Source organism: Cricetulus griseus (assembly GCF_003668045.3).
Source record: "Cricetulus griseus strain 17A/GY chromosome 1 unlocalized genomic scaffold, alternate assembly CriGri-PICRH-1.0 chr1_1, whole genome shotgun sequence".
NCBI lineage: Eukaryota > Metazoa > Chordata > Mammalia > Rodentia > Cricetidae > Cricetulus > Cricetulus griseus.
In genome coordinates, this window is record NW_023276807.1 from 101,336,892 (window position 1) to 101,356,237 (window position 19,346).

A 19,346-nucleotide genomic window follows, 5' to 3' on the forward strand; every position below is an offset into this window, starting at 1 on the left:
TGGTGACTGTATGACTCTGGGCTACAGCAACACTTCTTAGAAACTTCCTAGATAACCGAGTTATCTCTAAAATAACACATGAAAAATATGTGTTGTTAGTGACTTTAGTGTGCACCACGATGGTATACCTACCATGTATGGTAGGTACTAAGCTACCTCCATTGTCTTGTACAATTCTCACCAAGCAAGGAGATTCATTGATTGATTGATTTAATGATTGACTGAGATAAGGTCTCACTTTCCCTTGGTGGCCTGGAACCCACAGTGTAGAGCAGGCTAGACTAAAACTTACAGAGATCAGCCTGCCTTTGTCTCCCCAGTGCTGAGATTAAAGGTGTGCCACAACACTGGTACATTTCTTTTCCTTAAGGTCAGAGCCTTGTGTATATCATGTCTCATTTTGTAGCTGAGGATGGCCTTGAACTTCCAATCTTCCTGCTTCTATCTCCCAAGTACTAGCATTATGGTGCTAGAGATAGAACCTAGGGTCTTGTGCATGTTAGGCAAAGACACCAACTGGGCCACATGCCCAGTCCTCTCTGGCTTTCTTTGTTTTAGTCATGGTCTCACATACCCCAGGCTAGCCCCAAACTCACTAAGTAGCCAAGGATGACTTTGAACTTCTGACCTCCTTTCTCTACTTCTCAAATGCCAGGATTATAGGCATGTATCACCCCACCCCACAAAAAACATTATTTTTGTTCCCATGAAACACATGAGATTTCATGCCTCTCATCTATGTCACAATGCTTTTACCTCCAAGCCCTTGTTTATGGAGGACACTCTATCTGGAGGGTCTCCCTCTCTGCAATTTTTATACATCCTTCAGTGACCATTGTGAAATTACCAAAGAGATACTGTATGACCACCAAAGACCACAGAATAGATTTCCAGAGTAGGAAATAAAGAAACTTTGATGTGGATAAGAGACAGGACTAGGAAAGTCTGTGGCTTCTACTTTTTTACACCACCAACCCTCCACCCCTTTAGACAACCTTACTCTGTAGCCCTAGCTGGTCTGGAAGTACTTATGTAAGTAGATGCTGGCCTCAAACCCATAGAGATCCACCTGCCTCTGCTTGGATTAAAAGTGTGTGCCATCATAACGTGTCACTCTCATTTGTTGTGGGATATTTGCACACTGTGTGAAAAATGTACTGTTGTGATTGGTGTAACAAAAAGCTGAACAGCCAACAGCTAGGCAGGAGATAGATATAGGTGGGATTTCCGGACAGAAAGAGAATTCTGCGAAGAAGGAGGCAGAGTCGCCAGCCAGGAGGAAGGAGCACAGAGATGAGGTATCGAGACATGAGACAGAATATAGATTAAAATATATTAAAATATAAAAATGGGTTAACTTAAGTTATAACAGCTAGTGGGACAAGCCTAAACTAAGGCTGAGCTTTCATAATTAATAATAAGTCTCCATGTCATTATTTGGGAGCTGGCTGATGGGACAGAAAAAGACTCATACTGCCCCTCAAACATCCTGGACAGGCCTTGTGAGTAATACTTGGCACTGGTTCTGCAAACTTCCTGCTTCCACACTGTTGCCAATGCCTTTTACAGCTCTATGGGATACCCTTGAGCCAAGTATAGGCTATCAGGATGTGTCGATGCAAGGCTGAAGCACTCAGGAAGTTGAAGCAGAAGGATCTGGGGCTCCATAACAGCCTGGGCTTCACACTGACTTCCTGACAAACAAATAATTGCAGTGCTTGGTGGCACATGCCTGTAATCACAGATCTCAGGCAAATAAATTAATAAATTAATGCAAATGGGGCTGGGGAGGTGGCTCAGTGGGTAAAGCGTTTGATGTGCAAACATGAGGACTTCATGAATTCAGATCCCAGGCACCAGCATAAAAGTTCAGTGTAGCAGCACACACCAAATGTGCACATATGCGTGTGCGCACACACACACACACAGGAAAAAGTAAGATAGATGGTCATCATTGTTTTACAGATAAGGAAACCGTTGCTTGGAGAAATGAGTGCTAGAGAAGTCAACAGTCACCCAGGAAGAAGCCAGAGGCACCCACAGGGTCATCTGGCTCACATCCCATGCCCTTTCCCCCTGCAGGAACTGGTCTCTGACACTCCTGAGAAGGGAGGCTTCACCTCTCCTCTCACCCCTACACAGATAACCAAGATAGAGGAGGATGTTAATCTGCAATCTACTTGAGAGGTCAGAGGGCTGGGATGTGCGGCTCCAGGGTAGAGGGCTTGCCCATGAGTCGCACGTAGGCCTTAGCTTCTGTCCCCAGCAGTGGGAAAGAAAAGACGTGGAGATGGGGGGCACAGTCAAGGAGGGCATTTTTCTTTTGGACATTTTTCAAATAAGTAAATTAGGTCTGCTTTGAAAACCCATAAAAGATTTGGGTGAATGAATAAGCTGGAACCATTCCGAACCAGATCTCCTCCGCATGACAGTCAGAAGGCCAGAACAGCTCTAAGTCCATTAGCTCATCTTGCTCATCTCTTGGCCACACCTGCCCACCAGGCATTGTGTCCTAGAGGAGCTGTTACCTGGCAGTACCTCAAAACTTTGGGATATCACCTCCTAGAAAGTTCCCTACTCAAATGGGACAGACACCAAGGGAAGGGGGGAAAATGATTACTTTTTACTGTTACCACCATCTCATAAAATACAATAACAGACATTAATCTCAGCTATAACTAGAAAAACTACCTGTGTAAGTAATTCGCCATGTCATCTCAGTTTTCTCAATATGCAGGGCCAGGAAGAACACAATCTCAGGTGGGCATCTCCCAGTCCTCCCATGAGAGAGACAGACAATTATATTCACTGTCTTTGGGTCGAGAGCCACAAAAAAATTTTCTGGTTACCATAACTTTAAAAATGAAAGAGCTGTTGGAAGGAAGTTTTAGTGGAGTATTCTTAGGAGCCTGGCAGCTATGTTGCAGCCACAGGGATATCTGACAGGGATACACTCCCTGTGGCAAGGACATAAAACTTCAAGAATAAGTGAAAGAGCCAGGCATGATGGCCCACTCCAGTAACCCAACGTCTGGGAGGTGGAGGCAGGAGGAACCCAAGTTCAGCCAGGGGTACAGGAGACCCTGTTCCAAAAAATAGCAATGATGGTAATAATTAATAAAAAATAAATTGAAGCATCTAAAAAATGGAAGGGCCAGGCTGTATGTAGTTCAGTAGTACTGTGTTTGCCTAGCATAAGTGAGGGTCTAGGTTCAACTCCTAGCACCAAGGGAAAAATGGAATCAGGGATTTCTTTACTCTCTCAAATTCTCTTAGCTTTCCTTTCATTAGTGGTCATATTATTCTACCTACAGAACAGGTTTCTTTCTCTTTTAGCAGGGACCCTGTGCCCAACATCTCTATATTTTGTATTTCATGGCTTCAGCAATTAGAGACCCCACCAACTATGGAATTTTTGGTTCCAGCATGAGAGAGAAAACAAATTTGGAAGGCATGTGATTGGCCCCAACTGAGTCACTCATCTACATTTGAACCAACCAACTACGAGGCTTATTTATCACAAGACAGTAGGCCTGTGATAGGGCTTCTGGAGCAAAAGTGCCCAATGTCAAACTTGATGACATGTGTTCAATCCTGGGGATCTACATGGTAGAAAGAGAGAACTGACTCCATCAAATTGTACACAAAGTGCACCCCCCCACACACACACGAGTAAATAAATAAACAAATATAATAAAAATGCTTCAGAAAGAACCTCCTCATGGTTAAGGATCAGAAGAGGGAGAAGTGGAGAAAAGTGGGGGGCTGGGGGGATGTCACTCTGATGTCCACTATGCTGTAATAGATGTGCACAAGTGCCACGGGGGTCCAGGGAGAAAGCCAGCAAGTCTGTGGAAATCAGGGCAGCTTTTTTGGAAGTGATAGGATTTGAACTGGACCTTGAAGCTAAGATCAGTGGTCTCAGATGTCAGTTGAGAGACCAGCCCCAGTATATGGGAAGGTGTTGGCTGAAGATCTGTATATTATTGTCTTAATTCATCAAGATCTGTAAAGTTTTTTTAAAACTGAGATAGACTTTATACTTTTACAAAAAGGTAGACATGGTAGTTCATAACTAGTCATAGCACTCTAGATGTTGAGGCAGGAAGATTGCCAAGAGTTTGAGGTCAAACAGGGCTAAATAATCTGTCCCAGGCCAGCCTGAGCTCTAGAGTAAGATTCAAAAGCAAGAATAACACCACTAACAAATCCCACAAAACAAAACAAAAATTTATTTTGTTTGGGCGTGATGAAGCATGCTTGAAATTGCTGTCTTAGTGGGGTAAAGAGGCAAGAGAATCATTAGTTCAGGGCTAGCCTATGCTACATAAAATCCTTGTCCATGGGGCTGAAGAAACAGCTCGGTGGTTAAGAGCACCTACTTCTCTTTCAGAAGAACAGAGTTCTTAGCACTCATATCTAGTTGTTCTAACAGCCTGTAACTCCAGCTCCAGGGGATCCAATGCCTTGTTCTGGCCTCCTGGGGTACCGCACCCTTGTGTTTTCTCCTTCCACCTTGTAAGTCCCAGGGATCAAACTCAAGTTGTCAGGCTTGATGTCAAGACCCTTTACCTACTGAACTATCTCACCTGCCCCATTTATTTATATTTGAGACAAGGTCTTGCTCTATACCCTAGGCTGGCCTCAGACTCATGGTGATCCTCCTGCCTCAGCCTGCCAGGATCACAAGCATGAGACATCATGGTGGGCCACAATCATTTTTGTGTTCTTTCCATTTTTATTCAGATTGCATCCAGAATCCCACCCTTCACTTACTGATGTCTTCCTTGCCTCCAATCTGAGTTGGTCTCTTTCTGTTATGACATTGACTCTCATTGCTCTATTTAAATGACTGAGGTTTTTCCCTTGTGTTTAGACCGAAGCTTTGCACACCTGGGAAGAATATCAGAGAAGTGATGGCCTGCCCTTCTTAGTGCATTAGATCAAGTGCTCCTCTCTGTCTAAGATTTATTACTGGTCATGTGAACATGGATCACACGGTTCAAAGGAGGGTCAACTGGGTTTCTCTTTTGCTAACTATGGCTTTGTAATTAGTGTCTTGGGGTGAGGCTGGAGGAGATTATGAACACCTGGCACAGATGTAAATTTCTCATCATGAACAGTTTTTAAAACGTGTTACCAAACAGCATACCTTCTTCTTTTATCCCACAAATGTCATCAGCTTGCTCACTGTGTGGCGAGCCCTGTGGAGTGAGCACTGAATTAAGACTCGTAGTATGATTTTGTGTAGCTCCGTGATCTTAGTGGGCTTTATCATCCTAATCGACAAGTAGGAATGAATATACCTGCAGTGGTTTGAATGAGAATATCCCGTGCTGGCTAATTTTATGTCAACTTGACACAAGCTTGAGTCATCTGAAAGGAGGGACCCTTAATTGAAAAAAATGCCTCCATGATCAGGCTTTAGATAAGACTGTAGTGTGCATTTTTTAAATTAGTGATTGATGGGGGAGGGACCAGCCCATTGTGGGTGGGGCTACCCCTGGGCTGGTGGTCCTGGGTTTTATAAGAAAGCAGGCTGAGCAAATCAGGGGGAACAAACCACTAAGCAGCACCACTCCATGGCTTTGTATCAGCTCCTGCCTCCAGATCCCTGCCTGTTTGAGTTCCTGTCCTGACCTCCTTTGATGATAAACTGTGACATGGAAGCATAAGCCAAATAAACCCTTCCCTCCCAAGTTGCTTTGGTCATGGTGTTTCAACACAGCAATAGGAACCCTAACTAAGACATCCCCCATAGACTCTGGCAGTTGAACACTTGGTTCCCAGTTGGTGGCACTGTTTGGGAAGGCCTAGGAACTATGGTTAGCATTCAGGAATTACGCTGGCCTGCCCCAGGGTCCTCAACTGCAGCCATCTTAGTGCATGCAGCACTCCCTGTGCTGCATGCACTGCTTAGTACTCAGGCATTTACACTGGCCAGCACTCAGGGTCCTGACAGAATTCATCGTCAGCTTTAGCCAAAAAAGGCAAGCCCCTCCCACCTCTCTCTCTCCCCAGACAGAGGCTTCTTCTGCACCCTCTGTCTTCCCCTCCCCCAGTAAACCTCCCTCCCACATGATTTTGTTGTATGGTGTGACTTTCCTTCCTGTCTCCACTAAACAACAGCAGGTGTAGCGTTTCTGGAGGAAGCGTCTCAGCATTCCCACTTCACTCTCTCTGCATGGTTCATGATGTGAGCCCTCTGTTTCCTGATTCTCCACCGTGGACTCTAATCTTCTGGAATCTTTTTTTTTTTTAAAGAATTATTTTTTTAAAGATTTTATTTATTTATTATATATATAATATTCTGCTTCCATGTATATCTGAACACCAGAAGAGGGCACCAGATCTCATAATGGATGGTTGCGAGCCACCATGTGGTTGCTGGGAATTGAACTCAGGACCTCTGGAAGAGCAGTCAGTGCTCTTAACCTCTGAGCCATCTCTCCAGCCCCTTTATATAAATTCTTTTTTTTTTTTTCCCCAGACAGGGTTTCTCTGTGTAGCTTTGGAGCCTATCCTGGCACTCACTCTGGAGACCAGGCTGGCCTTGAACTCACAGAGATCGGCCTGCCTCTGCCTCCCAAGTTCTGGGATTAAAGGCGTGCGCCACCAACGCCCGGCTAACCTTCTGGAATCTTAAGCCCAAATACACTCCTTATATATAAACAGCCTTGGTCATGGTGTCTTTTTCACAGCAAGAGAAATAATGAATACACCACCTTACTATTCAGTGTTGATGATGCTAACGGGGGCCTATGCTTATGAAACTGACCGGGGTTACCATTATTAGGTCTGCAGCCCCAACCCTGGCCTTGCCCAGCTCTGGCCTGCACCCATCTGTGGTCTGTTTGCTCATGCCCATAAGCTTCTGTCTGTCCTCACCAACATGATTTCCTCCTCCTGCTGGCCAAGCCTTCCCTGTGATGTCATTCCATAAGATTGGGAGACACAAGGAGAGTCCTGTTGAGACTAGTTCCTGCTGGAGCCTTGTGAGCTATTACTCAGTATGCCTTAAGGTGCTGAATGACACCTGGAACCTGTGGGTGGTGAACAGGAGGTCTTTCCTCCTCCGGTAGTAGTGAGAGAAGTAGAGATTGCCTTCCTCCTAACAGTGTTTCATCACTGAAAAAGGAAACTGCTACCCTCCATAGAGTATTCAAGATATGTTTGTCTTACTACAAGAGCTGCTACGGTAACCATAGGTGGTAGACACAGGCCTGATTCTGAAGCTAAGAAGATCGAGAGTGCAAGGACAGCCTTGTCTATACCGAGACTCTGTTTCAGAGGGAGACAGAGAGATATAGATATCTGATACATGTGTACTTAATTACAAGACAAGAGGTTGTACTTACTTTCAACCAGTCACCTAAACTGACTTCACTTTGAGCTTTTTGAGACATGATTTTTATTTTTTAACAGCATTTCATATGGTCCAAGCTGGTCATGAATTCACTCTGTAGCTGAGAGTTTTCCTTGATCCTGATCCTCCTGTCACTTCCTCCCAGATGCTGGGGTTATAGTGTATGCTGCCACATTCTAAGAGACAATTTTTAAAAGCCAAGTAAAAGGCAGGTGAGATGGTATAGAATGTAAAAGTTCTTGCTCAGCAAGCCCCACCACCTGTGTTGAGCCCCAGAACCCAGGTAGAAGGAGAAAGTGACTCCTGAAAGTTATATTCTGACCTCCACAGATGGCCTGCATGCTCCCAGTCTCTCTTCTCTGTTTCTGTGTGTGTGTGTCATAACAAAGTAATTTAAAGATAATAAAATAAACGTAAAAACAAACACATTGGAGGTACAAGTAGTGACCTCACTAAACTCAGCTTGAGTCCTCTGGGTTTGAGTTTTAGAGTTGGCGCCTGCCACCACAGCCACTGCTTATTCTTAGCTTTTTATCGGAGATCATGATGATCCACATGATAAAGGTGAAGGCACCTTGGAACTCCTACAGAGTCAAGAAATGTCAGCTACTCCTATCCTGGGGCCACAAAGCTGAGTTCTGGGACCTGTTTACTCAAAGCTCAGAAAGCTCAACCCAGTGGTCTCTGACATCAACTCAGGAAAGCTCCATATCCCCCTCAGCAAGTCAGATGACTGGGTTTCCCAGGCCCATCTCTAGGGGAGGAAAAGGCAGCTGTAGGCTGGGTTCTGCCCAGGTAGCACCTGAGCAATAATTGATGACAACAGCCTAAGGCTGACTTTTATTGCCTTCTCCAGGTGGGCCCTAAAGAACTGCTGGAATCTAAAGCCACAGCCCTCCCAGAAGGCTTAAGAACCTATGGCCTCAAACTCCTTGTGTACCCAAGGCTAGCCTTGAACTCTTGATTCCAGCACTGGGGAAGCAGAAGCAGGAATATCTGTAGCTTGAGCCCAAGCTAGTCTCCTTAGTGGATTTGAGACGAACTTGGGCTGTATACAGAGTCTTGTGTGTGCGTGTGTTCATGAGAGAAAAATAGAGAAACATTCCACCCCATCAGCTCTGCGACTTTCTTTCTCCCTTTTATTTATTCCTTGTGTCTTTCACATCATACATCTCCATCTCATTCAGTTCTTCCCAACTTCGTATGCACCCTCTGCCCTTGTAACTCCCCCCAAAATAAAATAAAATTTAAGAGAAAAAAGAGAAGGAAAAAAATCTCCACCCATTTCTTAATCCCTAACTATAAACTATAAGATGTGTATGAATGCTTGAAGAATCTTGTCAGTACACAATTGTCCTTCCTTATCTGTGGTGAATGCTTTTCACAATCGCTATAAACCATGTTTTAACTCTGTACTTTCTATGATTTTTATGTATATAACAGTATATAATACATAATGAAAGAGTAAAAACAACAATAATAAAAATATAACTGTGGCAATAGACTACAGTAAAATTGCCAGCATTGCTGCTTTTGTGTTTGGGGACCATTATCAAGAAAAATAAAAATTACTTGAAAGCCAGGCATGGTGGCACACACCTTTGATCCCAACTCAAGAGACAGAGGCAGGCAGATCTCTGTGAGTTTGAGGCCATCCTGGTCTATATAATTAGTTCCAGGCCTAGCCAGGGGCACATAGTGAGACCCTATCTGGAAAAAGAGTTATTTGAACAGAATTGTAACAGGACTAGGGAGATCACTGTCTGTAATTAGCTTAGCTCAAAAGCACAAGGACCTGAATTCAATCACCAACACCCACATAAAAAACTGGTGGCTGGAGTTTTTAATCTCAGTGCTGGGGAGACAGAGACTGCGAAATCCCTGGTGCTTCACTGGCCAGGCAGCATAGCCAAAGCACCAGGCCCCAGGTTCCAGTGAGAGACCCTCCTCAGAAAACAATAAGGTTGGCAGCTCCTGAGGAGCCACCCCTCAAGTTGACCTCAAGCCTCCACACACACATGTGCATACATGAACTCGAGAATGTGCACGTGTGTGTGTGTGTGTGTGTGTGTGTGTGTGTGTGTGTGTGTGTATGCGTGCGTTTTTAAATTAAACAACTGTGACAATATGACAGATGATCTGGTAGCATAAACTACAGGATGACTAATGGGAAAGTATTCCATATAGCATGGACATGCTGAACAGAGATGACTTACACTCGGGACAGGATGACCAGAGATCTCATTAGCTACCCAGAAAGTTTGCTTCTGGTGTTTTCCATTTAATATTTTTGGGTAGTTACAAACTAGGGACAACTGAAATTCAAAGAAGGGTAAAATACTAGGAAGCCTAGTATGAGGTCTGTGTAAAGAGGTGTTAGAGGCAGGTGTGGTAGAGTATCTTTGGATATCTATGAGTTAGAAGCCAGCCTGGTCTACAGAGTGAGTTCCAGGACAGCCAGGACTGCATAGTTAGACTGTCAAAAAAAAAAATGTAATGTTAGAATACTATGTCATTGTTTGTGAGCCCAGAGCGAAGTGCCACCACATATCACTTGGGAAATGAGCTTGCATTAAAGGGGTGTTCCGATTCCTTCCCTGCCTCCTGTCTAAGAATTTAGAGAGTCCAGATGCAGGCTTTTTCTGTGAACTTTTCCCATACACAGAAATGAAAAATAATACTGCCTCTCCTGCTACATAGGCTGATTCTTACTTTCTGTCTCTGGTACTGGAGTCTGAACTCTCCTTGTAGTCTCTGCCGTACTGTTATCCCTCTGTCTTCCATAGCATTGATAACTCTCCTAATGCCATAGTCCCCAGTAATCTGTCTCAGTGTCCTCTTGAACCACCTGCCTCATGCAAGCCTAGCAGGCTGAGAGCTCACATTCCAGCAAAGATGGAACTCAGGGTCTCAAAAATATTCCATAGCACCCCACCACTGAGCTACACACTAGCCCTAGAAGTTTCTCTATAAGTTTCTTTTTCAGTCAGTAGTGCGCACATGCATGCATGTGTGCGTGGGGGCGGGGGTAGCAATTGAACCCAGAACCTCACACATGCTAAGCATGATTTGTTTCACAGAGTTATTGAACCAGGTCAAATCCCAGAAAACAATTTTAGGTGAACTCAAACAATAATGAGTTTGCAAGACCCTTCTCTCTCTTTTCCTAAAGGCTTACTTAAAGGCTTACTTTTTCGTTTTTTATTTGTTTTTGAGACAGGTTTTCTCTGTATAGCCCTGGCAGTCCTAGAACTCACTCTGTAGACCAGACTGGCCTCAAACTCACAGAGATTCCCCTGCCTCTGCCTCTCCAGTGCTGGGATTAAAGGGGTGTGCACCACAGCCTGGCTGATGTGCTTTATTTTTATTTGCATGTCAGTGTGTGGATGTGAGTAGGTGGGTGCAGGAGTCTGTGGAGTTAGAAACATGAGATCCTGCCTGGGTCAGGAGTTACATGTGGCTTACAGCTGGGAACCAAATTTGGGTCTTCTGGAAGATCAGTGCAGGCTCTTAACTTGACCCTCTTTTTTATTTTCAAATTGTTACCTTTTTATATTTTATTTACTTAATATTGTGTGTGTGTGTGTGTGTGAATGTGTGTGTATGCAGATACGAATGGAGGCCAAAAGAGGGCATCAAATTTCCTGAAGCTGAAGTTACAGGCAGTTGTGGGTGCTGGGAACTCAACCATGTCGGTTGCAGCAAGTGCTTCTAACCACTAAAGCTGTCTCTTCAACCCCATAATCATTTTTGTTTGGTTGGGTTTTAGGTTGGTGTTTTTGTTGTTTTGTTTTGAGACCGGTCTCTCCTGTAGCTATAACTGTGTAGGAAGCTTGATGCGGCTTATTTTCTTCTTCAGTTAAAGAACTAAGAGACAGGAAAGTTCTCAGACCCAGCAGATAGTGACAGGTAACAAGCTTTATGAAGTATGTCTGTATACACAGAGACCAAGACACACAAAGACTTCCTGTGAGCAAAGAAGGAACTCAGAATTCAAAAGCCATGCTTTTCCTGGAGGCCTAGGGTTTTAAGTGTTTTTTGGTAGCCTGGAAAAGATCCCCTTTTCTTAATTTTGGATTGTTCAGCTTAAAGAAAGGGGAGCTGACAACCTCAGGACATGTTCAGGACCAGTCAGAATCTATATAGTCACCCTGGCAGGGCCATCAGGAAGCGGGGCCCTGCTAGCCAGAGAAAAACCCAGCCAGGCCATTGTCTCAAGTCAGGAAGACAAGGAAGAACCAGGGACTTCCTATTGTTATTAACTATCTATGGCTCCCTTTCCTCTCTGTCTGCCTGTCAGGGATCCGTCTGTCTCCTAGTTCCTCTTTGCCCAGGTGATTCTCAAATCCCTGAGAACTCTTGACCTTCCTGCTTTCAGCCCCTAGTGCTGACATGGCAAGTATGTGTCACCATGCCCAGCCGGGATCTCTGCAATTTTGGTGCCTCTTCTGATGGTGGCCTTCCAATGAAGACCCGCTTTTGCCCTGGGTAATACAGCGAAGTTTCTGGTATTTATAAACAAAAGTGAGCTGGGTGTGGTGGCCTAAGCCTTTGATCTCAGCATTTGAGAGGCAGAGAAAGGCAGGCAGATGGATCTCTGTGTGTGCAAGGCCAGCCTGGTCTACAAAGTGAATTCAGGAAAACCAGAGAGACACATAGTGAGACCCTGTCTCACAAAAACAACACAATACAAAAAGTGGTTTTTGTTTGTTTGTTATAGTTGCCACTGGAATGGAAGATAGGTTCTGCCTATGTCCTTGTCCCTGGTTACTAGGCAGCTACTCTGCCACAGAGCTATGCCTCCAATTCAGAACCTTCCTTAACACCCCAAAGTGTAGTGTCCTGGGGAGTACAACAGTATGACCCCCCAACAGTCCAGTCCAGTTCCTTTCTCCCACCCTCTGCAGCCTTCTTAGGCACACTCACTTCTTAAAGGAACCAAAACCCTTTTAGGGGGGTTTTGGGCATTTAAGTCTCCTTCAGTAACACAGAAGGGCTTCCCAAAAGTTATCCTGGGGATTACTCATGACCTTCTCTCAATAATTTCCTTGGAAATTTTGAGCCCCCCCCCCTCCCCGTGGTGGCTTGAATAAGAATGGCCCCATAGACTCATGTATTTGAATGCCATCAAGGAGTGGCATTATTTGAGAAAGATTAGGGGGTGTGGCCTTGTTGGTGGAAGTATGTCACTGTACTGGGCTTTGAGGTTTCTAAAGCCCACACCAGGTCCAGTCCTCTCTCTGTCTCTGTCTCTGTCTCTATCTCTGTCTCTGTCTCTGTCTCTGCCTCTCTCTGTGTGTGTCTCTCTCTCTGTCTCTCTCTCTGTCTCTCTCTGTCTCTCTCTGTCTCTGTCTCTGTCTCTCTCTCTCTCTCTCTCTCTCTCTGTGTGTGTGTGTGTGTGTGTGTGTGTATCTTCAGATCAGGATGTAGCTCCCAGCTACTGCTCTAGCACCATGCCTGCCATGCTTCCCACCATGATGATAATGGACTAAACCTCTGAAACTGTAAGCCAGCCCCCCAGTTAAATGCTTTCTTTTATAAGAGCTGTGTTGGTCATGATGTCTCTTCACAGTAATAGAATAGTAACTAAGACACCCGATTTCTGGGATCCCTGATCCCTTCCCACTCCTCTTTGCATCAATCAGCTGGTGAGGAATTACTGTCTAATTGCAAATGAGCTGACCAGTCGCAGGTCCCATCATTGTCTCCAGCAGCAACAACAGCCTCCGGGGAAAGGTTTTTTTTGAGAATCCAAGCATCTCATTTGCCCCACAGATGAGAGCTGTTCCACTTCTTTGATGTCAGGCCTTGTTCCAGACCTGTTTTGAGAAAGACCACTTTACCACTGACTTCATGGAGACCCTTCCAGAGTCCGAGGGAACAAAGAACAATTAAATCTGCTCTGGTAATAACTGCTGTTGATGGAACTGAGGTTGCACACGTTAATTTTCAGGAGCTTCAGCAGATGCTATGGAAAGGCCTTTATTTTTGTTTTTATTTACTTTCTGCGTGTATTTGCCTGCGGGAATGTGCACCACGTGAATGCATGGTACCCTCCAAGGCCTATAATGACACACCTTGCCCTAGCTGATATGCGCCCCAGGAGGAACATACCACCACAAGCATATATTGACCCACTGTGTATGACTCAAAACTAGGTTGGGAGACACCCTGTGCACAGTGAAAATGCATCTTCCTCTGGGGCTGGGTAGGCCGACCTTGGGGGAGAGGAATTCCACAGCCAGTGTGCATTTCTGTACAGTCAGATGATCTTCAGTTAGTTCATTATCTCTGGGCTTCAGCCTGTGTTGACATCCATTTACATCCAGTGAAGGAAGATTTTGAAGAACTTTGTGGGTCTGTCTAGTCAGAGAGTTTGGGTTGAGTCTGCTACAGAGCAGGAGCTGCTGAAGGTGGCTTGAACAGTAAGTAAATCACAAAGGGAAATAATGAAGCAGGCTACCTGTGCAGAGTCACACACCATTCCATGTGGTTTAGTGCTGACAATTAAGGCTTAAGCAAATAAGATCTAATTAGACCTAGCTCAAAAACATTCCATGGCTCTCAGCATCCTGAAAGCAACCCCTCCCCACCCCAAGACAGGGGTTCTCTGTGTAGCTTTGTAGGCCAAACCGGCCCCTAACTCACAGAAATTCACCTGCCTCTGCCTCCCAAGTGTTGGGGCTAAAGGCATGCTTATTTATTTATTTATTTATTTATTTATTTATTTATTTCGTTTGTTTTTCAAGACAGGGTTTCTCTGTAGCCCTGACTGTCCTGAAACTCACTCTGTACATAAGGCTGGCCTCCCAACTCACAAAGATCCACCTGCCTCTGCCTCCTGAGTGCTGGGATTAAAGGAATGCACCACCACCACCTGTTCTAAAGACTCTTTTTCTTATCTTTGTCCAGACAGGACCGGCTTCAAGGCTGTGCAGATCACAGGCCAACACAAGTTAGCTCTCAGTTCCTTCACCTTGGAATACTTACTACCTTTATTTAACTCATTATTCAGTTAATGTGTATGTATATTGTGTGTAGGGAGGAGTCAGAGGACAATTTGTGGAAGAAGTTCTCTTCTTTTTTTTTAAATTTATTTAATTTTATTTTATGTGCATTGGTGTGAAGGTATCAGATCCCCTGGAACTGGACAGTTGTGGAGCTGCCATGCCGGTGCTGGGAATTGAACTCAGGTCCTCTGGAAGAGCAGTCAGTGCTCTTAACCTCTGAGCCATCTCTCCAGCCCCCAGAAGTTCTCTTCTTTCACCACAGGGATTCTGAAAATCGTAACTCAGGTCATTAGACTTGGCAGCAAGCCTGTTGAGCCATCTTGCTGGCCCAGATCACCATGTTTTGTAGCAGCGCTGCCTGCAGGGACTGTTCAGTCCAACCCTTGCTGCCCTCACCTCTCCTACCCACTTCTCTCTCACCCTTTGAACTCAGAGAAAATAGAGGTAGTGTCCTCTTAGTATTTCTATTGCTTGATGAAACACCATAACTGAAGAAAGCAGGTTAGGAAGGAAAGTATTTGGTTTATGCTTCCACATCACAGTTCATTACTGAAGGAAGAAGACAGGACAGGAACTCAAACAGGGCAGGATCCCAGAGGCAGAAGCTCATGCAGAGGCCATAGAGAGGTGCTTATCAGCTTGCTCCCCTGGCTTACTCAGCCAGCTTTCTTATAGAACCCAGAACCAGCATCCCAGGGATGACACCACCCACAATGGGCTGGGCCCTCTTTAATAAATCACTAATTAAGAAAATGCCCTACAGACTTGCCTTAAGCATGATCTTATGAAGGCATTTTCTCAATTGAGGTTCCCTCCTCTCAGATGACTTTAGCTTGGATCAAGTTGACATAAAAACTAGCCAGTACAGGTAGGATCCTAGTCTTAACTTAGAGATAGAGGGCACCAGGCAGGAAGGAAAGTGATGAAAGGGGACCTCTGCAACTGCCCACTTCCCTGGGCTCGTTTCAGAGTATGACTCTCAGAATGTGAGCTTCCTCTGAGACAGTGTGGCAACCAGCTTCCAAATGACTTGGGTCAGTGGTTGAAAACTCTGTCTGATGCAGACAGCAGGTGCTTCCATTGCCCAGACAAGGTTGGAGACCTGGAAAGGAGAAAATCCTGTTTTACAACCTAAAGACATGCCTCTCTTGATACACCTGTAGATATGATAAGAAAAAAGAAGGACAAGCCTGGAGGACTAACTATTCTGCCTGTTTACTGCAAAGGCCTCTCCCTCAATACAGACTCTCACTGAGGAGCCGGCCCTCCCACCCTCCATTTCTGAACTCAAGGCCAGCCTGGTCTACAAAGAGAGTTCCAGGAAAGCCAGTGTTACACAGAGAAACCCTGTCTCAAACACCTAAATAAATAAACATAAACAAACAAACAAACAAAACTGGCAGGAAGCACAGGTGTCATTGCTGCGGCCATGGTTCTGAGTCCTGAATCTACCTGTTTCATAACTTGCTGGTGGCTTGGTGTGCCATGAATGCACCAAGATATCCTAGGCACACATGGACAAGTTGAAGGGCTGCACAGAGAAGCCAATCGACTATGAAAGCTGAGAGACACCAATGCATGAACCATGTGGATGGCTGGCTCACAGAGAATGACTTCATCCCAATGCCATTTAAAATACTGGCCACTAGGGCTGGAGAAAAAGCTCAGAGGTTTAGAGCACTTGTTCTTGTGGAGGACCTGGGTCCTGTTCCCAGCACACACATCAGGCTGCTCACAACCATCTGTAACTCCAGCTCCAGGGGATCTGTCGCCCTCTTCTGGCCTCCTGGGGCACTGCATGCACACACAGTACACAGACATACAGGCTAAACACCAATACATATAAAAATTTAAAAATAGGAAAAATTTTTAAAAAATGAAGTACTGGCCCCTAGGTTCCTAGGTCAGAATGAGGGCTACATGAGAGTGTTGCAGATCCCATATCACATGAACAAGACTGGACCAAGAGGGCAGTGACTTATGAATGCAACTGTTTCATAGAACCCACAGCCTTGTGCTCCTGCACCAGAGTTACCTAGCTGGAGAGTGGATGGCCTTGGTCAGTGACCATGAACTCAGACCTTTGGAGCTCTTTCAATGGATGAGAATAACCAAAACAGGAATTGTAAAATAAAAGGTAAGATGAACAGTACTACCAGCAACCACCATTCCACGGGGTAGGAGGCAGACTCAAGGCATTTGTCACGGCTTGTCTTATATTCCAGAAGTTAAGGTAAGGATGTCAGAATCATCCTGGGTTTGGGCCCCAACTCCCACCACCATAGCTGTGTAACTTTGGGCAAGTCACTCTTCTTTCTGATCCTTATTAATTACACATCTTAACAACTTAGAGCCTACCTCTAATGCTGTGTGACTTCAATTGGAAATTGCTTAGCATGGCTGTGGACAATAAAAAGCCTTGCTTCTGCTTAGCACAGGACTCAGAGGGACACAGAACACAGGGGACTAAGCAACTGTTGGCTGCCAGATTTAGCTGTCATCGGGAGCAAGTTGCTTAACTGTGTGGCTCTCAGTCGCTCTGTCCATCAAAAGGACTCATAATTGCCTTATCCCATTGAGTGATCATGGGGAATATAATCGGAGTTACTGTAGACTGAGCTTTGAGTTTCCCACAAGCACTTTCTATATTTTTAAGGTTCTGAAGTCTATTCAAGGCCAGCATGAGATGATGGGGCCCTAGCCTCCCCCTGGCTATAGCTCCGGCACTGCCTTGTCTGCCATTTGGCTATTATTAGGCTCAAAGTCTTCATCTCAAATCCAGATGGGGAGTGAGAGGAGCAGGCAGGGCCTGGGCTGGCAAGCGAATGGCTGGGAACACAGGAGCATGGCTGGGAGACTGGATGTGGGTTTGGGCCCCACCCTGCCTGCAACTGGTCCAGCAGCCACGTCTACACTTGGCTCTGAGGTCGGTGCTAAGCATTCCCTCCCACCACCGCTGCCTCCTATGGGAAGGTTCAGAGACCCTTCTGCAGTTTTAGCACTTCCCTACCAGCCCCCAAAGGGCCAGCCTTGCACAGAAGCTTGCAGTCTAGACTGCTTGCCTCCAGAGCCTGTGAGGGAGCCATCTGCCTTCCCATATAGGGCTCTTTATGCATCCATTAAAGGTTAGTGGATCTGCTGAAGGAGAAAAGCCCACACATCTGCATTCAAATGCCAGCTCTCCATAACTTGCTATGTCAACTTGGATAAGGATCTTCCTGTCTCTACACTTTAGTGTTGTTTTTATTCTGTAAAATGGACATATCCCAGCACCTACTTGACAGAGTTGTATCCAGGCATAAACAACTGAAGTATACATAGTAGGTGCTCAGTATGTGCCAGGATTGATGTTATTTTGTGTGCTTGATTGGATTAGTCCCTGAGAAAAGAAAGAAGGTGTTTACAATGCTGGGGTCCATAGTGGTTCTACTCTTGACTTGCTGTGTGACTTGAAGCCTGTTCCTTGCCCTCTCTGGGACTCAGGTTACCTACCTGTATCATGAAATGCTCATCTAAAACTTAGGGATGGCAAGACCCAGTCCCTGCATTCATAAGCAGTAAGAGAATTAGTTTTAAAAATCTGACAAAGTATCACAAGGGCCAGCCTCCCAAAAGGTGGCTGATTAGTGATTAGGAGCAAGGTTCTAAGTTTGAGTTGTGGGTGTCAGAGGACTTAGCCTCATTGGGACCACCTCATCTCTGTAAGGGTGACGTCTTACAGGACTCCAGCTTTAAGGGCCCTTATGATATAATCGCCCCACATGTATTTCAGACCAGGGTTCAAATTATATGTATCCCAATGAACCCTCCTTCTCCCAGCACCAGGAACCCCTTAAAAGTCCTAAGAGGTCTCAGTTGGCCCCCATGAAGCCCCCCCCTTTGTCTCTGGAGCTGTTCCTCTGATGTCCACTCTGCCCAGTAGGTGTTTCATAGCTCCTCCTCTCCTCCAAGGACAGAAGTTTGTCAAACACAGTTGCCCAGAGACACAACAGCTAGATGACATCATGGATGTGATGACCTTGACAAACCGGTTTGAGAAACAGGTCATCAGTGCTGCTCCTCAAGTTGCTGGATGTGACCTTGGGGGCCTCCAGCTCCGCCCTTGAAGAGGAAGGGCCCAGCAGGCCCCATCAAGGTTCTCTCTCAGAGCCTTGGTCCATCCAGCCTTATTTGCCTGACTGTTCCCTTTTAGTTTCATTGCTTTCCTTCACTGCCTCCTGCTCTCACTGTCTGCCTTTCCTCCGGCCTCCTGGACACAAACCTAAGCTTTGCTCTCAACAGCCATTGGAATCTAGATACCTTCTCACCTCCTGCTTCTGATGTACCATCAGTCATAACCCCCACACACACTCCCCAATTCTTTCCGTTGCTCGATGGCCTCCTAGACCACCTCACACTCCAAGGGTCAGGCCTCAGCTAGCCTCATAGCCACTTATAGGCATAGCCTAAGGTTAAGATCTTCCTGAATGGCTTGTGATAATATGTTGTCCAGAGTGGACAGGATGCTTAAGGAGCTCCCCCCAAAACACCTCCATTGTGCAGAGAGAGAAACTAAGGCTCTGAGAAGCCTGAGGCCTTGAATAGGGCAGAACCAGGACCAGAAAACATAACTTTTCTTGCCTCTTGCTTGGCCCCAGGTGTGATGGGGGGTGTGGGAGAGAAGCCAGAGTGAGTCAGGGAACCAACGCTGCCAGCTTGGTAAAAATCATCATTTTTGGACTTGGGCTTTGGAGCAAAATATTACCCTTGGCCCATGAGCTGTTTCAGCCACTCCTCCCCAACTCTGCCAGGATGGGGTTGGATATGGAAGAATCTAGAGCTTTCCTGTTATAGCACTTTGGAGGACTGGGAGCCAGTCACTCAGTCATCAGTCAGTCCTGCGTTTTTTTTTTTTACAACTGAGCACATAGAAACTCAGGCCTCCCAGGTGCCTTCAAAATGCATTCATCCTTCTCACCTGGCACTCAAAG